This window comes from Myotis brandtii, unplaced genomic scaffold, assembly GCF_000412655.1.
Source record: "Myotis brandtii unplaced genomic scaffold, ASM41265v1 scaffold43, whole genome shotgun sequence".
Lineage (NCBI taxonomy): Eukaryota > Metazoa > Chordata > Mammalia > Chiroptera > Vespertilionidae > Myotis > Myotis brandtii.
Genome location: NW_005366455.1, coordinates 4,936,157 through 4,951,054, shown reverse-complemented (window position 1 = coordinate 4,951,054; position 14,898 = coordinate 4,936,157). Strand labels below are relative to the sequence as shown.

The 14,898-nt window shown below is 39.6% G+C and overlaps 1 long non-coding RNA gene across 5 annotated transcripts; it reads left to right on the top strand.

Annotated features, from left to right (window-relative positions):
• The first annotated feature begins 1,049 nt into the window (after positions 1-1,049).
• Positions 1,050-14,519, top strand: LOC102255509. Of its 5 annotated transcripts, XR_001363681.1 has the most exons (7): positions 1,050-1,183; positions 2,053-2,204; positions 6,111-6,118; positions 7,302-7,348; positions 12,153-12,247; positions 13,005-13,079; positions 14,421-14,519. It is a non-coding gene; the product is annotated as an uncharacterized LOC102255509 (long non-coding RNA). The 5 variants fall into 5 exon arrangements; XR_314054.1 differs by lacking the exons at positions 12,153-12,247; positions 13,005-13,079 and adding an exon at positions 13,704-13,845; XR_314053.1 differs by lacking the exons at positions 6,111-6,118; positions 12,153-12,247; positions 13,005-13,079 and adding an exon at positions 13,704-13,845.
• Positions 14,520-14,898: the final 379 nt, after the last annotated feature.

The window sequence follows — 14,898 nt, the reverse complement described above, 5'->3', positions numbered from 1 at the left end:
TGCAACAAGTTTACAGGACAAAACCCAAAAGCTGCCATGCCAGATGGGGCCAGGTTGACTTTAAGCCAGTGTGGCAGCCCTGTTAGAGTTAGCTAAACAAATGCTGTTTACTTAGAAAGCCAACAAGATAGTGGGATGCATGCAAGGCAAAGGGCAGGAAGTGGCCTGTCAGCTTTTCCCAGCACTGGTCTGACCCCAACTGTGACTACTTTGTGTCTCCCCTTTAAGGAGGATGTGGGGTACTGGCAGAACTCCAGAGAAGAGCAAAAATGTAATTAAGGCTTAGAAAATAAGGGCTAAGAGGAAAGGCCAACAAGCTGTGGGCTCCTTAGCTCAGAGAATAAAGGTCTAACAGAGTTGAAGGGTCATTACCAAAAAGACACCGGTTGTTTCCCATCTCCATAAATAACAGGACAAGAGGAGAGAAGCTTACATAGCACTCTAGAAGGTTCGGGGCTGTGAGAATTATTAATAAGGAGGCTTTCAAGGCTCTTGCTGGTAATTGTAGAGGAAACGATTAATGCACAACTGTGGGTGTGCCCACTCATTCACATTTACCTGCAAAGGAAGAACGAAGGTGCTTTTCAAATACTAGCTTTTGGATTGTTTTGAAAACAAACCAGCTACTCTTTGAAATCATTTCATTGTTGACTACCTAAATCCAGTTATTAACAAAAATTTAGTCTGAAGGTATAGAAGCAAATTAGATAGGTTCGGGATTTTCTGAGACAAAGCTTTGCCCCTTTACATTGGTTTTGGCTAACACCAACTAACATGCTCTTTGCAGCTACATTTATTCGCCACATCCCGGAAGAATCCACTTGGGTTGTGACTTTTAGGAAGAGTCTTATAATCCGCAGTGGGGTGCCCATATTATGGCATAGCAAGAATCCACTTGGGTTGTGACTTTTAGGAAGAGTCTTATAAACCACAGTGGGGTGCCCAGGGTTCCCTGCCTTTCATCTATGCTCTTTGGATGGAGATAGGGAAGGCGGGGCCTGGCAAGTACTGCGAGAAGGAGTCTCAGCGCAGGAAGTGGTGGTGTCCGAGTTAGAGGGAGAGGAGTGCATTTGCTGCGGTAAATATATGGTCCCACAGTGCTGCCTGCTTTCTTCCACTTTAGGTGGTTGGTGGCTGACTTCACTGTGGATGCTTCCTCTGTCATTAAGGGAGGCCACACTTGGTAAGGATTTCAAAAACTCAGAATAGCTTTACTTATAATATTTCTTTTCTCCTCTCCATCTGTCATTCTTTTTATGATCACTTCTGTTATTAATTTTCAGTTATACAGAACAATGTATTTTGGAATCTTTCCACATTAGAATGCATGAACTATTGCATTTTAAAAATAATTCCTGGGTATGGATATATTATCATTTATTTTTTTCTATTATTTAAAAATATTTGAGATGAGTGATAACTGTGGAAGTCAGAATAATCGTCACCTCTGGATTAGGTATTAATTGGAGGTGGCATGTGTAATGTTCTGGGGGCCTATATATGTTCTATGTTTGGCTCTGGCTGCTGATTACATGGGTGTAAACACATAAAAATTGTCTTTTTTGTGCACTTTATATACTTTATTGTACATAAATTTACCTCAATGAAAAATTTTAAAATGTGATTAAAGTCATTATACTTTAAAGATATTATAAAGTATTAAATTATATTTCTGAAGAAATAGGACAAGGATATAGAAGAGTGGAGAAGGAAGTGAGGTAACATTATTAAGTACCTTCTATCTTATAAGCATATTATATAATTTCTCATTATCAACCACAACTCTGTGAAGAGGGTATCCTTATTCCATTTTTGTAGATGAGGAAACAGACTCAAAGGGTAAGGAAACTGCCCAAATTCACACACACTTGGTAAGTAGCAGAGTCAAAAAAGAAAAGAGAATCATCTTATTTGGGAAAGAGGGGAATATATCTTCTTCTAGATTTAACATCTCATAAAATAATATGATTAATACATTGCAGAAATAACATTCCAAATGTTGTTATTGAAATAGTCATGATTCACCTGGAACAAAACCCTTTTCTCTGTCAGATCATAGATTGGAACTTGCTTTGTGGATTTGCCGTCATCGGAAAATCATGACGTATCACAGACAGATGACCTGAGGTTGGACTTGGCTCTCTTGTTCTTCAATGCAGAGATAGTCAAAAAGAGCCATACACATCTGATGCATATTCTAGCAGGTAAACATAGGTCCATACCTTTTATTCATGTCCACTCTTGAAGCAACTAGGAATAACATATCACTAACTTGGAGGGCGTTTCTAAGGTGATTCTGCTGTCCTATAACCCGGCTTCATGTAGAAGAGCCCACGCAGCTGGGGAAAAATGCTGTACATTTGTTCTTTTCTTCTTCTTTTTTAAACCAGTGATTCTATGTTTATAAACTAAAGGACAGAAGGGCCCAAAGGCATTCCCAACTCCTCCCGCATTATAATACATACCTCCAAAACCAAATCAACCAAGGAAGCATGCGTTACTCATTTAATCAATGATGTAATGACACCACATCTTTTACTTTAGGTTCTATAAGTCATATCGCTAGCAGGTGAAAGAAACCAATTTGTACAAAGATCTCCAGGCTTTTGTTTCCTCTTGTGTAAAATTAGCCCTCTTCAACGGCTAATGGTCTAAGATTCTATTGTTTACAATTCTAGCAAATGTGCTTTTTAGGGTTTAAAAGTTGCCGGGTTCCCAATAGATAACACTTCAGAATAGGATTTTTTTTTTTCCAATTATGGGAGTGAGCAGATTATTAGATCTCCAGGCTTTTGTTTCCTCTTGTGTAAAATTAGGCCTCTTCAATGGCTAATGGTCTAAGATTCCATTGTTTACAATTCTAGCAAATGCACTTTATAGGGTTTAAAAGTTGCCCGGTTCCCAATAGATAACATTTCAGAATAGGATTTTTTCCAATTATGGGAGTGAGCAGATTATATGAGGAGTATGTGTTCTGGCTACATTCCTGTCGTTACTAAAAGAGCACAATATCAATCTCTAAAGTATGGGTAAGTGGATTTGATGTAAACAACCTCATGCCAAGTGCTGAGATGTAATGAAAACATTATATAATTCAGTAATGAGAAGTGGAAAAATTATCAACAGGAGGAGAATGAAAAAAAAAGAGTGTTTTTAATAGTGAAAAGTATAGAAAAAGGAGCTTTAAAAAAGTCTCATGAATTAAATTGAGGGGAAATATGCAGAAAAAAGAAAGCCAGTCTCTATAACAAAAATGATACAGAGGTTTATGCAGTTTATACTTTTATATGAATATCCCTAAATTGTCCCAGATCATCTCCTATCATCCACAAGTTCCAAAACAAAGACAATCTTTAACACTCACACATTTCTGAGGTTAAAACCCAAAGAATTTTCTACAAAAGCATATAATTTTCATGTTGCCCCAGGACCAAAATGAAAAGAAAGTTTTCAGATGCTCAAGTGGTTTAGGTTATCCTTTCATAACGTTTTAATATTTGCATCTTTGACAGTAGGAAATTTCTAAAAGTTTCTCCACCAGTAAATCCTCACTGAACACATTTCCTTCCAGCATATAAAAAAGAATAACTTGATCAAACACTCTGAAAATTAAACAGAGAGGATGTAAGTTGTTGCACGAAAGGACAGTGGGCTAGGACCAGTGGATTTGCCACTTGCCTCATGGCATAAGCTTGGGCAACTCACTCAGCCACTGAGCTTTACCTTCAACTTTATAGCTTGTCATTTCTTTGTAAATTTTACCAGTTTCCATTGCTACCAAAGCAGCTGCGAATGTAGAAACAGATTTTTAAAAAAATTTTTTTTTTTAGTTCATGGACTTGGAAGTCTTCAAATATTCAATATAAATATTCATTAATTTTGTCAAACACATGCCAAATGTTCTTAATAAGAAGATTAAAACAGATGTGATAGTAATGATTAGTAGGCAAAACAAGTCTTCCCAACTGTTTGCCAAGCTGTCAGGAAAAATCCCTTCTTCCTCTACCCTCTCACGCACAATAATTGTGTATAACTTTATTGCAGCACTTATTTGGCTCTGACAGATCCTTAGGCATCTTTCCAGTTAAAACATTAGCACCCTGAGGGCGGGCACTGTGCTGCCACCCTGTAAAGATCTCGTAAAATGTGTATGTCCCTCAGTAAACTTTGTGGGTGAGTAAACAGCACAAAAATTTCCATTCGCTTCTCTCCCAGTTAGCAGCTTCCACCTCCCTCTTTTCCTTGCCCTTTGAAATGTAAGTGTAATGTTTGCCCATCACAAACAGCCTTGGGAGGCTGCATTGCATAATGGATGTCAAAACCAGCCTGGCTTAGCTCTGTGCTCTCATTCATCAGCCCTCTGACCCTAGGAAAATTGCTTAACGCCTCTAATTCCTTCTCTGTAAAATGAAGAGAATAGGTTCTACTTAAAAAATGGACAGATTAAAAGAGATCTTTTTTGTTTGTTTGTTTGTTTATTTGGAATTCCTTCCTAAGCTGGAGGCAATCTGACCTACATGAGAACCTTGGTTAACTTCCTCCCTGCCTTTTTATGCCTGTGATCTTTGGGTACCACACAAATTGCTAACTCTGGCTAGACGTCAACAATGCAACAATTTGTGTGATGCCATTCCTCTCTTCCTCTCTTCTCTATCCAATCTTACTATTCCCCTCACAGCACCGTCTGGAAGGCGACCGTGTTTTAAAGACTTTAGCAAGGTGCCTAGCGTAACACTTGGTAAGTGGTAGCTATATCTATTATTATTTCCTCAAAGGTACAGATACACCGAAAAAGCAAAAACAAAACAAAAGATGCCATGCCATTAGCTATTTCTTGCTTTTCCCTCTAGTGGACACATCAGCTTCTGGATTGGAGGCCAGCAGAAACTAAATGTTAATAGCGACTAGGTCTGAGACGCAACAAAACCAATCTGGAACATACCTCTGCTGATAAAAATTAGGTTTTTATGTTTTCAAAGCTGAAAGAGGTACTCGGAGTATTGAAATAGTGGAAGAACAGGGTTGGGCTAGGTCGTGGTAACCATAAGAATATTTTATTAGGGAAAAATATAACTTGAGGCCATCTCTAGCCTAAAGCACCAGCCATAGTATACAACTCCAGGGAATAACCTATAGTGATCTTTGTTCTTTCCTAACTAGCAACCAACCCTTCGGAATAACAACCTGTTTTGCCCTAGATTTTCACCAGGGTTGCCTTACTATACGTACTTAAGCACATGTGCTTGAGTTTAGTTACCATATAACTAGTTGAGTCTTAAAAATGGGGAAACACCTTGTGGACATGCTCACTAAATTTCCACCAGGTTTCTGCATTCGCCGGCTCAGGGAAATGCGACCTCACCCATGTGTCATGTTTCCAATACCTCCCCCCTCCACCTGGATTTCTTGTACATTAAGCCAGTTATACAGACAGCAAGTGCCCTTCTGAAATCTCTAGAGCTGGCACCATCTTCTGCACATAAGAAGCATTTTCAAATTGGGTCACATGGAGCCCCCACTGAAAGGCAGAATTTCAAAAATGATGAGCAAAATGTGTACTTCAGGAGGTCAAATGCATGTCCTCTTCTATGGAAGCCAAGACGCACTTTTCCCCCTTCCTTCAAGGAAGCCAGTTGCTGATTCATTTTTTTTTTTTTTGTTCAAGACTCAGCAGGAACACAGTGCTTTATTATTAGATAGAGGCTTGTTACGACACAATGACAGCGCTGTAATTTCCGACAGGGTGCAGTGCTTCACGCGGCTTTAGGCTAGCTGAGCTCAGTGTCATTGAGCAGCCCTGTACCTTTGACACAGGCCAGTAGCTTTATGTTTAAGTATTTTGTATTCTTTTGGGAAGCATTAGAAGCAGCAGTCCGGTTTTGCCTGTGAGCAGATTCTTTTCCCCTGGGGTGGACGTTCACATAGTCTATAATCGATTGCAAGTGACCGCAGTGCCCACTTCTGAGGCCGAAGCAATGCTAAAATCAGTTTGGCGTGGAGAGGGCCGTTTGGTTCTTTTGTCAAAGGCAACCTGTAATTGTAAAATTCCTCTTGCGTTTCATCGTCCACGTAGACCTAAATAATGTGCCCTTTTTTTGTTTTTTTTTCAGGTTATGTGGTATGTGGTCATTCTTGCTGTTGTTTTGAAGTTGTAGACAGTTAAGTAAACATCTTAGGGGAATAGCTAAGATCTAAAGCTAGGAACGCTTCATAATTTTTTTCTATTTTAAGAGAGACAAGGCCCGGCTGGCGTGGCTCACTGGTTGAGCGTAGACCTATGAACCAGAGGTCACGGTTCAATTCCTAGTCAGGATATATGCCTGGGTTTTGGGCTCAATCTCTAGTGTGGGGCGTGCGGGCGTGGCTCAGTGGTTGAGCGTAGACCTATGAATCAGAGGTCATGGTTCAATTCCTAGTCAGGATATATGCCTGGGTTTGGGGCTCAATCTCTAGTGTGGGGTGTGCAGGAGGCAGCCATCAATGATTCTCTCTTATCATTGATGTTTCCATCTCTCTCTTCCTCTCCCTTCCTTTCTGAAATCAATAAAAATATATTTAAAAAAAGATTTTTCAGAAGTCTTCTGCCCTGCCCTCCACACCTGTCTCTTGTTATCACTATGGACTTTTGCCCCAGGGGACTGAGTCTCTACATAAAAGTTGTGTAATCCTTACTTCCAAGAATTACCTGGGTGCAGACACGTAATACTCACCTCCCATGTGGACAGGCGTGGTGGCTGCTGTGTGACCAGAGACCTGCCCAGGGTGGGGTTGGGGAAGGAGGGTGAGAGAAGGAATCCTCTGCAGCAAGCACAGCTGTGTAACAGGCCTTTGATCCAACAGCAAAGCTGAGTCGGGCATATTGGAGCCATCTCATTCTCCTTTAGCAATCTGACATGACTTGCTGCAGCTACTTCCAAAAACTTCCCCTCCTTCTGCTTAGATTGGGGATGGGATGAGGACAGAAAATGAGAGGTCTACAAAAAAGTATTTGTTCCTTCATCCATTTATTGATTATAAATTCAAGCATTTACTAAGTGCTCTTTATGGGTCCGGGCACTGCGCTCAATGTCTTATGTGCATTCACTCTCTTAATTCTTACAATAATCATCAAGTGGATCAATTTTCAACCTCCATTTAACAGTTGAGGAAACTGAGCCTTTGGAGAGATTAAGAAACTTGTCCAAAGGTCACATATAAGAGGCAAAGGTGGGACTTGATTCTGATGTGATGCCAAGGCTGTGCTCTTAACCACTGTGCTATACTGCCTCCCTGTGTTAACATCTTTTCTCTTTCCTCCCCAGCACCGGGGAAGATAATAGAAGATAAGAAACCTGCTAGATGCTTGGAGGTACTCTTATATGCATTTGCCATTACATTAATACTATATTATTATGGAATGGTTTGTTAAATTGTAATGTTTATATGAAACAACTGGGAAACTTAAATAGGCTCCAGCAAACATAATTCAAGCTGTTTGATCTCTAAAATATGATTATAATGATCTCTTTCTGTTGGCCTCTGTCTGTCTGTCTGTCTCTGGTCTTCTGAAGTGATCTTTTGTTTTGCATGAACAGTTGTTACTGAGCAGTACCAGCTGAAGGAAAACAATTCATGACATTACCGCTCCCCCACCCCCCCCTTTCCTCCCCACAACCTCCGGTCCTGGCATGCGCTATTATTTTGAATGAATGTGACTGACAGAGACGGGAGGCTCTCACATTTATTTCTCATATAAAATTTATTGAAGCAAAAGCTTCTCCAAGAGAGGCCCCAGCATTGTATCTGGTTCAGACGAAAACCTTCAGGGGAGAAAAGGGCTGCCGATACAATTTAGTTGGAAGATAGAGAGGCAGGAGGAGAGGAACACTTTTGGGAATTTTGAGCACTCTCTTCTATTTCTGGCACCCTGAGGGATAGTTACATCTCAAAGCACAAATTAGAGTAAAGGAGAACATCTGAGATTATATAATGTCCTTTGTTAGACACACCAGCTTTAGGGTTGGTCTAATTTACTTTGACTACTCATTTCTGAAAATTGCCTCTGGGATGCAGAATCCGTCCTTAAATTAAGCCTTTCCCTTATTCCATATTTCATGTGAGAGAGAATGCCCAGATAACCAAAATCTGTATGTATTCTCCAGATCTTCAATAAAGGTATAAAGCTTTCTGTTATAGTCGAGGTTCTCAGCCTCCTGTTTGTATTCCATGTTCAAGAGCTAGAATTATTGGCGACGCAAATGAAGGGTTTCAAGGGACCAAAACACACCACCATCCCCATTATAATAAAACACTATCTCTTCGTGTCCATAATAGTAGCTATAGCACGGGCATGGCTTATATGCTGGCCTTTCTGCATCATGTCTAGGTGTGAGGACAGTTGTTTACTACCCTTACCTTGATGTCTTATATGTTTACACATTTCAGAAAACATACGCTCTTTCTTCATTGCTGGTCAGCTCTTTTGCCATATCTTTTTTTTTTTTTATTAAATATTTTTCTATTGATTTCAGAGAGAGGAAAGGATAGGGAGGGAGAGAGAGAGAGAGATAGAAACATCAATGATGAGAGAGAATCATTGATCAGTTGCCTCCTGCACGCCCCCTACTGGGGATTGTGCCCCAAACCCAGGCATGTGCCCTGACCAGGAATTGAACTGTGACCTCCTGCGTTCAACCACTGAGCCATGCTGACCGGACATATTATCTTTTTCATCGCTGTGTGTCATGAGAGCATGCTCAGGCTAACCTACTTCAGATATATGATAAGAATGTGGAGAAGAGCCAAGACCAGTTAAACCACCTGACAGCCAGCCAACCCCCAAACACATGAGAAGGCTCAGCTAAGGTCAGCTGGAGTGCCTCCCCAATGCACACTTCTGACTGTAGACATGTAAGGGACTGTACTGGGCTGCATATCTGGCGCTTCGGCCAGACGGGTCATGCTGTGCTGTCTGTTCCTCAAACACATAGATAGGAAGGTACTGACATCAGGCCAGGCCTTGAGATATGGTCTCATTGCCCCTTCCCAGCACGCAGGCCTTCTTTCTCAGAAGGCCCGGAAGTCTCATTCCAAATTTGGGAGACAAAGGACTGGAAAAGTATAAATAAAGAGAGTTTCCTCCATATTGGGGGGCCCAGAATTTGAAAGACACATTTTTCTCTGGGCCTCCACAGAATTTAATGATAAAATGTAACTCCTGTAGTCTGGGCTGCAGTTCAGCCTCTGCTTCGGCAGGGTGCTGTAACTGTAGTCAGCTGGCCAGCTTAATAAAGGCTCTTAAATTTAAATTCTGAGTCGGTGGTCTATCTCGCTGAGTGAACCCATAACAGGACCCCAAATGAGACCAGGAGAGCCACCCTGCTGACTATAGACTTATGAGCAATTATAAATGGCTGTTGTTTTAAGCCTCACAGTTTAGGGATATTTTGTTAGGCAGTCTCATTGTGTCAACAGATGACTGATACAGGCACTAATGGTTCTTCCCAATGTGGCCTGTCTCCCTCTTTAGCTTCATGTCCCACCACCCCAAAAGCACTTTAGCCCAGCCGGTGAGGCTCAGGGGTTGAGCGTTGACCTATGAACAGGAGGTCATGGTTTGATTCCCAGTCAGGGCACATGTCTGGGTTATGGGCCTGATTCCCCAGTAGGGAATGTGCAGGAAGCAGCCAATCAGTGATGCTCTCTCATCATTGATGTTTCTCTCTCCCTTCCTCTCTGAAATCAATAAAAAATGTATTTTTTTAAAAAAGCACTTTACATTCCAGGCACTTTACTTGAATTCCTGAAATTGGACATGGTGTCTCATGCCTTTTGATATGTGATTCTCTATTTCTGAAACGCACTTCATGACCCAATCTGCCTGGACAATAATCCTTCCTCCCAGGCTTAGGTGTTACTCCTCTGGGAAGTTATCCTGATGCCCCAGGCCAGGTTAAGGGCTCCTTCCACGTGCCTGTGAGTATCTCTAGCATAGAAAGGCACACACATGATTACAATTTCTTTAGCTAGATGTTCTCTCTCTTCCCTCACAGGCAGAAGCTCCCCAAGGCAGAAACTTATATTCTCTATATCCTGAATATAGCGTTTGGCACAAACTAGAATTTCTACACAAACTTGTAAGCTTATTAAAAACATGTATTTACCTTAGCGTAACAGAGTTCTAAGTCTCATAAAGGAGAAATTTCTAAGAACAAGGAAGGTTTCACAGAAAATGCAGAAATTGAAATACTTTTTCCATTTAATGGTAGAGAGGGTTTGGGAGGCGGAGAATATTTCAGGCAGAAGGAACAGCCATGAACAATAGCAAAGTGGTACTTTGGTGGTTGAAATGTTCAGTATTATTGTAGGGGAGGATTCATGGTTTCACACAGTCTACTTTTAGGCCATGCTCATAGAGATAAAATATCACAGTACATGATCAGCCACTTGACATGGTATGGCATTGTCATTTCTTAAACTTCTTATCTTAGAGATAAACACTATCCCTGCATTTAAAAAATGAAATGTTAGTATATTATCTGTTCAACAACCCACTTGTTTATATGACCAAGAAATGTCTCACTGCTAAGAGGTTAAAAAACACACACACCCTCAAAGCACATGGTTTTCTAAAGCGTGGGAAATGAAGCAGATGACATTTACCAAATGCTTATTAATCCATTAATAACCAGTTTTGCTAGGTCTCCAAAATTTGGGGGTAATTGGAATAGATAATAATTTTGGTGTAATGTTGATACAATTTCATATGCTGTTTAAACTGATCATCCCCTTATTTGGCTTTAGTACTTTGCAAAATATTTTCACAGGTAGTTTCAAAAATAGACCCATAACTGTGTCTATAAATACTTTCTTGCTCATATAATTAACCCTGAAGAAAATACATACATATGAAAATATATGTACTAAAATGGTAGGAATTTATAGATAATTTAAACATATATTCATCAAAATTCCCTTCAATGTGGTTAATGCTTTTATGATATAACAAGAATATCAAGAATTGATGTTTGAACCAAGGTTTACTATAAGGAACAATTGACGTGGGGTTTCTCGTTGCTGTGTTGGCTTGGTTTAAGGTAGTTCCAATACTCTGAATCCGCTTTTGCAAAATATTTTATTAAAATATTTGGGTGACCTATTATTTTTTCACTGGAGATGCCAAGATAGGGATGAAAAGAGACTAAGGGCAAACAAGGCTATTGCAGGTGGGTGGACATTCTCTCTAGTTGCTTTCCTGTCATTTGGCAGGAAGTGAACTGGCCATCCCCCGCCCCACCCCTCGCCTCCTTTCCTTTTGCCCTCACACAGACTGTTGTTGATGTTCTCTGAGGACAGGCTAGGGAGTTGAGAGGTTCCTCTGAAGGAGGGCTGCTTTGATCTCTGCTGGACCTACAAGTGACCCTGATCTCTTGGGTCATGTCTGTCTTTTTTTGGGGAAGGTCATGTCTCTTATTCCTGATGGTGTCTGGACAAAGAAAAAACGCCATCCCTGCACTCCTGACTGTGGGGTGCTTGGCCTCAAATACGAGTTTAGATTCCAACACACCCTATTGAAGAGGAAGCCTTACAAGTCTGACCGTTGGTTTGGGCAACTGAGAATGAAAGCATTTTTCTTTTGAACTCTTTGTGCTTTACAAAATACCTCAAGGGGAAGGTGTGTAACACTGAAGCCCTAATAAAGAACATAGGAAAGTTTAGTTTCTTTGATGAAGAAAAACCTTGATGTATACAACGGATAATACAAGTAACCCTTTCTTCTTAAACGATGTTACTTTATCTATTTAATACATTGAGATAAAACAAGATATAAGCAAAAATAGGAGAGAAAGGAAAACAATAGGTTTTTTCTTCCATTACTGTATAGAGATACTAAGATATGGAAATTATTCTTGGGATATCTATAATTCTTAATAAAAGTTCCAAGAAAATCTACTTTAAAAATTGCATACAAAGCTAAAGAAAAGAAGAATTCCACTTTTCGGGGGAATTCTCAGGGGCAGACATCTTAATGAGGTATCACTTAGGTGTCAAAGAGAAAATTGATGTTTCACTCAAATTGAGCTGTCCTGCTCCTATTTTCTATAATTCTTTCTAAGAGCTGATAATGAAAACTAAGGGAGGGCTCCCCGTTTTCTTTTTTTGACGGTTCCCAGGTCAAATCTCCATTTCCTCCAGCTCCTTTTGGACCTTGTCCCTCCCGCAGACAACCGGTATGAATCCCTCTCTCTTCATTCCCAGGTGTAGGGAGGTAAGACAACAATTACAAACCACACATTTCTACCCTCTAGCAGAATATGATCAATAGTAAGCTAAATCCTATGGTTTAGTTTTAAACTTCAAGATCTGATTGCTTTGGGGGCTTCATTCTTGATATTTTGAATTTATTATATATAACTATGTATATATGCATGCATACATATCTATTTAAGTCCATATCTCCCCTTAAGTACTTTAGTGAATCTTATAATCCCGTGATAAAGCCCAAGCTCTTAGCATGCCCGGGATCTCCTACCCTCATTCTTTGTCTGGTTGACCCTTCTTCTCTGTATGGGTTCAGCTCAGCATACATCATTTACAGGAAACGTCTTAATATCCAGAAAGTGTACAGGTGTCTCATCTTTGTTCCTTATCACTTAGCATATTATAAAAAAGTAATTCACTGATGGATTGGTTCAGCAAATATTTATTGAGCACTTACTCTTATTGGCCTAGCACTATAAACTCCACAAGGTCAGGGTTGTTTGTTATAAAACAGACTTTAATAAACATTTGTTCACCTAAAATGGATATATATTATTTTTAGTTTTAGGTAAAGGCTTAAATTGGTTACTCAGGAATGAAATTGCCAATAGAGAGGCAATGTGATGTGGTAAAAAACAACAACAAAAACCTTACTGGAGTTATAAGCAGAATAGTTATTGGTGGTGACTAAGAGCCTAGATTTCAGAGTCAAATTTCTTGTATTTAAATCCTGGCTGTTCTGCTTGCTGGCTTTGTGACATCAGGGCGATCATCCAGTCTCCTGTGTCTCACACGTGAGATGGAAGTTGTAATACGTGGCCCACCAGGTACTGAGAGTGGTAAGTGAGGAAAGTAAATTAAATGAGGAAGAAGTACTTGTTATTTATTTAATTTATTTATTTTGATTATTGATTTTCTCAGTTTCATCCTTGATGGTGCTGCTCAAGCTTTAATGTATATACAGATCAGTTGGTCATCCTGTTGAATGTGGTTTCTGATTCAGTAGGTCTGTGGGGCCTGAGAGTCTGCATTTATAACAAATTCTCTGGGGATCCTGATGCACATACCACACTTTGGTCTAGTCTAGAGCAGTGGTTCTCAAATTTTACTGTGCACCAGAATCTCCTGGAGGGCCTGTGAAACATGATTGTTGGGGCCCACCCCCAGTTTCTTCATTAGTAGGTCTTGGATAGGGCCTGATAATTTGCATTTCTAACCAGTCCGTAGGTGATGCTAATGCTGCTAATTTGGGGACTCCATACTTTGAGAACCACTGATTCAGAAAACATTAGATTGTTTTACTTGGAGAATAATTTACTTTTCTGTTACAGAAAACAAGAATTGGATCCTTAAGACTTAGGTTCTGACTCTTAGATTTTAGTTCTGGTGCCTAAACACATTTAGCATTATCTTAAAAAAATAATTGGCACTAATCTGTCCTTTATGGCTTTGTATTTTCGAAGGCCTGCCACAGATGTAGCAGTAATAATCGATTCCTGACCTGAGACCCCTGACAAGGATTGCTCTTCAAGTCAACGAGATTTTGGCTCATGATCAGATGTCCTCTCTCTCACATGAAGTAGCAAAAGAGAGGAAACTATTTTAGTAAGGTTCTTATTAGGCATTGTGAACACTGGCTCGTGTTTTGATAGCCTTTACCATTATATATAAGTAGACTAGGATAATGGATTCTCTTCCTGGACTTAATGGAAGAGTTGGTGTATTTTGAGGATGGGCATGGGTTATATGATTCTTCAAGGATTTATTCACAGCAAATCATTAAAAGAGAGGGGGGAGCGGCCAAATCTGTCTCTAACTAAAGAAAATATGCAATATCAAAATCTACTAAACTGAATCATCCTATGTTTGCTGGTCCTCTAGCTCTTTGGAGAGGAAAGATTTTGCTTGCACATTCTAGATAAATTGTCTTTCTATATGTGAGTCTGATACTATTAGGACAAGCAACCCCTTTAGTTTAAAGAAGAAAAATAAAATACCCATGAAACAAAATCATGCTTCCTTATCCTAAAAATGGACCAACTGTGTATATTTTATAGTTAATATTCCTTCTTCTATATAGAAGAGTGTGCTATATTCTGGGAGTAAGTTCAAGAGTGGTTCTTGTCCCCAAGATGTTTATAATCTAAGACTTGAGGATATGTTTTCATTGATTTTTTTAGAGAGAGAAGAAGGGGAGTGAGAGAAAGACAAACATCGATGTGAGTGAGAAACATGTATTGGTTGTCCTGTAAACGCCCCAACTTGGGATCAAACCCACAACCTAGGTACGTACTCTGACTGGGAATCAAACCCACAGCCTTTTGGTGTATTAGTTGTTACAATTGGCATATAACAGTATAACATCCTCTCATATGTTGTTAACTGAAACAGCAAAAAATGTATATTTTCATTTACTAGTTGTACCAGTTAATAATGCGGATTTTTTTTCAATAGATGGAGTTACACATATGTTGATATATATGCGATTTGATATATATCTTATTTTGTTGTATTGGCAGAAAGCTTCAAAACTTCATATGTCAAATTTTCTGAAGGTGTTAACATCATAGAAATTTTTATGCTTAAAAATGTCGAATTTCGTGCCAAAAAAAGAGCACTTGCGGGAAGTTTTAATTCATTACTTTATTTTGAAGAAAA